Source organism: Mus pahari, chromosome 18, assembly GCF_900095145.1.
Source record: "Mus pahari chromosome 18, PAHARI_EIJ_v1.1, whole genome shotgun sequence".
NCBI classification, from domain to species: Eukaryota; Metazoa; Chordata; class Mammalia; order Rodentia; family Muridae; genus Mus; species Mus pahari.
Window position 1 is genome coordinate 5,980,421 of NC_034607.1, and position 6,559 is coordinate 5,986,979.

Sequence of the window (6,559 nt, forward strand, 5' to 3'; positions counted from 1 at the left end):
CACCATGTGGTTGATGAGAATTGAACTCAGGACTTCTAGAAGAGCAATCAGTGCTCTTAACTACTGAGCCATGTCTCCACCCCATATTGGCTAATTTTTAATCCCAGAATTCAGGTGTTATCTCAGTGAGTTGGATGCCAGCTTTGTCTTCCCAATTAATTAGTTTCATTAAAACCAGAGGAATATAGTAAGACCCTAATTCCCCTGCAAAAACCAATCATATGAATATAAAAGATAGAAAAACATTGGAGGTCTTTACTGAAATTCCTACAAAGAATTATACAGTCACTCAAATTTGGTTGTTATGCATCTTCAAGAAACTTCAAGTGACCCATTTTAAACTTGACATTAATAATATCTTACTAAAAGGAAATGTATGTTCAAATTGTAAATACACAGATGGAAATATTACCAATGTAATGTTGACCTTAAATAAGCAACACAGAGCAGGAGAGATGGCTCAGCAGAGAAGAGGTCTTGCTGATATGCAAATCATTGAGTTCAATTGCCAGTACTTATATGTGGGCTCACAACTATCCATTATCCCCACTTCAGGGTTTCTAAGGCCATCTAATTATTATTTTAAGGCTAAGCAGACACACAGGAGGGGCATTTTAATGAATATAGACAAAATACTCATATTCATTCAAAATATTTTTAACAAACATAACAGGTAGGAGAATAGGCATACACCTGCAATTCAATCAGTCAGAGGGCTCAGGTAGTAATAATGACATGATTATATACCATCCTTAGAAAACAAATATACTTTCTGCCAAATTTCAAAATTCAAGATGTGCATGAAGGTCAGCACAACACATGTTTCACATGTGTAAAAATATACACTGCAGCCCCATGAGCCAATAATAGAAAGCAACAAACCAAACCAAACCAAACAAATAAACAAACAAAACCAGTCAAGTTGCCCAATAGGCTAAGGAACAGCCTTGAACATCCTTGATTTTGAGAGAGATTCTGGGTAAGAGGTGTTTGAGAACAGTCAGGGGGCGGATGTGTGTGTGTGTGTGTGTGTGTGTGTGTGTGTGTGTGTGTGTGTGTGTGTGTGTGTGTGTGTGTGTGTTTGTGTGTATTTGAACCCAAATCATGGGTGGAACCGGACACCCAGGCTGTGTTTGGCTGGAGACAGCTTTCTGAAGATCATCAGACACCCCAGGTCTTGCAAAACAAAGCCTTTTCTTTTATTTGCATTTCAATTCAATTGTACATCCCAGGTTCTCCTTTGATTATTCCTCTGGTCAGCATCCCCAGATGACTGTTCCTTGATTCTTAAAAGACAGCAAGAAATTATTTTTTCTTTTGTTCTTAGCATTGCAAATGAACTCAGAGATCTGCCTATCTTAGTAAGTAAGGACAATAAGTTCAGCTGGGTGGGATCAGCCCTGAAATATTCACCCAGTAAATCTTTCTCTCCTTTCTTAATATCTTTCTGACAAGCTGATTCATAGTGCCCCTTCCTTTGGTCTTCTACATCTTTGAAGTGCCTTATACAATTCATATTGCATAGTTTTACTTTGCATTGTTGGGAAATTTCCTATTTTTGAACTCATGTTTTCAGAGTTCTTTCCCCTAACCTTGTAAGGACTGTCCTGAAGGTCACAGCACTTACCAGTTTTACTGAGAAAAATAGACACACCCTCCACTCCTGGACTCCTTTTGTTTCTAATTATCATAGAGACATTATATGCTTTATGCCTAGTAACTGTGAAACTCTTAGAGGACCATATTCTGCTGGCTCTGCTCTAGGCATAGAAACCCGGTCACATAGTACTTTCTACACGGCCACATCTTGTAAAATCAGAAACATGTTATATCTTTCCAACATACAATGGCACAGAATACTCTTTCCCACTCCAATAGAGAGGAATGTGTACACAATGATGGAAGATTGAACCAATGCAGAAAACCCATCAGGGCAGACACCAAATCCTGTAGCTCTGTCTCGGACACATGGGGCTTCAGTTTTAAAGGGTTTAGATGGCCCTATACTGGCAACTTCTCATACATCATTCAGTTTGGAGAATTCCATTAACTATATCCATCTCTACATAGCAGATTCCTCATAGCTTAGGTGTTTCAACATAGTGTGTTTTTAAAATTCAACTCAGGCTTCATATTGATAGCTTCAATGCAATGAACTCAGTTTTCTCACTGGAGCTCTGACTGACAAATATAGATGGCTGGAACAGTGCTGAACTAAAACAACAGAGAAAGAACACATGACTTTGAATTTTGCATCTTCCTTGTTTCCAAAACCACTACAACATGGATAATATTGCCAAGTTCAGCTTCTAAATTGAGATGGACTATACAATGCTTGGGTCCCAGTTACAATAAGTTTGATATGAAATTCCTTTCTGGGAAAAGGATTAACTTTGCTTTCTCCTTCTATTAATTTAAAGCATAGCAGCAGAGTATAAAATAAGTCTGTAAAGGGTTATGCCACAAAAGGTGCAAATCAGAAGAAAATAATCAAGGAGCCTTAATGATTTTCAGAAGCTACTGGGAAATATTAACTGGCTGTGGCCTGTGATTGGCTTAGCCACTCAAGAGCTAAGCAATTTATTTCAAACCTTACAAGGTGATAAAGATTTAAATAGTCCAAGGAAACTATCTGCTTTGATAGTTAGCTTTGATCAAAAGGAAATCGCAGGATATACATCAAGATTGAATTGGTTCAAAGATGGCCTGCATCTTAGTNATCTTACCTTCTACTCATTCTCCTACAAGAATTCTTATTCAGAGAGAAGATTATATCTTAGAATGTATATTTTTAGCATAAAAACAGAGTAAGAAACTAAAAACCTACATTGAGAAGGTCTCTGAATTGATACTAAAAGGAAAAATGAGACTTTGACAATTAGTTGGAATGGATCCAGCTGAAATTGTGATAGCTTTTACTAATGCAGAAATTATCTTGTTGTGGGCACAAGATGAACACTGGCAAAGTGCATGCAGTAATTTCTTGGGGGCAGAATGACAACAAATACTCTAAAGGCAAGAGGTTTTAGTTTATAAAAAGAACTAATTGGTTCTCCCTTGTATAATAGAGAGAACTCCAATATCTAGAGTTCCTACACTTTACAATGTTGCCAGTAGATCAGGAAAGGCAGGATATAAATCTGTAGATGTAAGTAAGGTGGCTGAGAGTTCCTATAAGTCAGTTCAAAAATCTGAATCATTGTGTGTCAGATTTTCAAGAGTCTCTTAATATAGTAACTGACTATATGTAGAAAGGGTTATTTTACACATAGAGACTGGTGATCTTATTTGGGATGATTCTGAATTGACTTCACTATGTATTCAGCTACAACAAATGTTCAGAAATAGGATTTATCTACTATATATAACACACATAAGATCCCATACAGGTCTGCCAGGCCCTCTGGCTCAAGGTAATAATGAAATTGACCAGCTATTGATAGCAAGTGTAACAGGCTTTAAAATTCCATAAACACAAACAAACAGAAAGAAAAACCAAAAACAACCACATTAACAGCAATGGTTTAAAGAAAGAATTCTCTATCACTTGGTAACAAGCCAAGGAAATTGAGGGGCAATGTCCTACTTGTTTATTATATAATCAAACTCCATTGCCTACAGGGACTAACCCTAAGGGTATCCAAAGAAATGACATTTGGCAAATGGGTGTCTTCCATTTTACAGAGTTTGGTAAACTGAAATATGTGCACCATACTATAGACACATATTCAGGATTTCAATGGACAACTGCCTTAGCATCAGAAAAGGCTGGTTCTGTTAATACACATTTGTTAGAAGTTATGGCCATTATGGAAATAACCATACTAATTCAAACAGACAACCATCCTGCATATATCTCTAATAAGATGAAGCAGTTTTTGCATAATGTAAAACATGTTACAGGCATATCACACACCTACAGATCAAGTGATTGTGGAGAGATCTAATTGAACTCTAAGGGAGATGCTTAATAGGCAAAAGGGGGCAACAAAACCCCCCAAAGATATATTACATAGTGCTTTATTATCCTTAAACTTTTTAAATCCTAATGAACAAAACACCACAGCTGCTGAAAGACATTGGACTGTGGAAAAAACTATTGAAGTAAGCCAGCCTGTTTATATTAAGGATATTTTTATATTGGGATGGAAAATGGGAAATGTGTTACACTAGGGGACCTGTTATGCCTATGATTCCACAGGAAGAGAAAAGCTGTGGGTTCATTCCACGTTGACGAAAATCAGATATGACAAAGGGAAACCTCCTGAAGACCTTGGTGACAGAGAAGAAAAGGGAGACTAACACAATCAAAACAAAATAATTGATGTATATGTGATGATGTTTATGTCTCTGTATATGGAAACAGCTCTGGAACTGGCTGAGACTAAAATATCTATACATAGCCAGTAACAGTTATTGGGTGCAAATAAATGTCTTATGACTTGTTATTACATACCAACTTTTAAGATGGCATGTATACAAAGTTATATTGCAGTTTGATTATGTGATCAAACTAATCTGAAGAAAAACAGTTGTCTTTCTTTATTGATCTTCATTAACAAATCTGTGCACCCTTCATGCTCCATGTGAGTGTCTTTACAGAACTATTTATGTTGCTTGTAAGTTTTGTATACTGCAGGATGAAAGAAAAGAAAGACAGCCCTGAAAAGATTCACACTCCAGGATGCTGAGATTCTGGGACCTTCCATTCAAGTTTTGCATTTGATTCTACCTCAACTACATCAAAGCTGCTTCTTTTTAAGACTTGCTTCCAGAACTTTTCCAGAACAGCTAGCTTGCCTATCCATCCTTTCAGACTGTCAGAGTCAAGATGTCAGCTAAACAATGAACTTTCTCAGCACACAGTGACTGGAAGGCAAATGATGCCAGCTAGCTCTCCTTTGACAAACCAATTTTCCTATTTCCCTTTGGGACCCCAGAAGGGAATTCTTCACCCCAATTCAGCTGGAAGCATACAAAAGAAGATTGTCGTACTAGTTCCTTATGTTAGGTGGATGGTTCTGGTTATCTTATGAATTATAGATATGTTGTCATTGAAGGAACAACAAATGTAGTTTACAAATGTAGCTTTGGACAGGGAGGGAACTAGAGAGACTAAATTCAGGGATTTCTACCCTTTTTGTTTGTTTGTTTTTGTTTTCTTTTGTTTTGTTTTTTTGAGACAGGATTTCTCTGTGTACCCTTGGCTGTCCTAGAACTCACTCTATAGACCAGGCTGGCCTCAAACTGAGAAATTCGCCTGCCTCTGCCTTCCAAGTGTTGGGATTAAAGGCATACGCCACTATGCCCGGCTGATTTCTACCTTTCTTTTCCTCTTCTCTAGCCTTGCTTCTTAGGTAAAAGGGGAGGGGGTGGAAGAGAAAGGGGGGATATAGTAATATCGTAAAAGTTAGAGAAATAGACAAATAGGGATAGGTTAGCAAATTTGCTTGTAAGTTAAAGGTTACATAGCTATATCTTACATTAATAGAAATCTTTATAATTGATACAAAGTTGAAGTTATAATTTCTAACATTGGTACAGAATTTATTTGATACAAATTTAAAGTTTTCATTGGTATGAATTTCTTATTAGTCTAAAATTGGGATTAGTATTACTTGCATATAGGCATTGTGCATATGCAACACATTTAAGAATACAAGGTTTAGACCCAGTCCTTCTATAACTGCTATTATAAACTATTTTTAGATGATTAAGCAATATGAGTTAAGGTCCATTAAATTTGCAGAAGATAAAATTAGGTGAAAGTCTATTACTTTTTAGAGAAACAAGAATAAAATAGGAATATAATTAATAAAATCACACAACATAGATGGCACATCTGTTATAAGAAGACACAGAGACAGACTTATAAATATAACATAATTCTTAAAAAACAAGAATTACAGAATTATATACAAATCAAAATTAAAAAAAAATCACTGGCTAGTACTCACACTGTGCACTCTGGTACTCGTTTGCTAGAAATAAAAAAAATGGATTGCTGGTGCAGGGGCTATTCCAGTTGGAAAGCTTTGTGTAAAACATGCAAAATGATTCAACATTAATGAAAATGATTTGGACTAGTAAAAATCTCTCATTCTCTTGTGATACAGAAAAGAATGTGTACTAGTAATACTTAGAAACTATTTTGTTTGAATGATGCATGATTGGATATAATTCTCTGCCAGAGTGAGGAATACAACTTTTTTGTTTGTTTGGTTGGTTTTGGTTTTTGGTTTTTTGGTTTTTTGAGACAAGGTTTCTCTGAGTAGCTCTGGCTGTCCTGGAACTCACTTTCTAGACCAGGCTGGCCTCGAACTCAGAAATCTGCCTGCCTCTGCCTCCCAAGTTCTGCGATTAAAGGTAGGTGCCACCACTGCCCGGAAAATACAAACTTTTACAAACCAAATGCAACAAAGCAAATTTAAAATAAAAACAAAACAAAACAGTGTGTTTGTGTTGTATACCTAAAGAACTTGTTTTTACACTAATTGATTTATAACTCATAAGTACTTTTGAAAATAATACTATCTCTGTTTTCAAGCATAGATTTGTG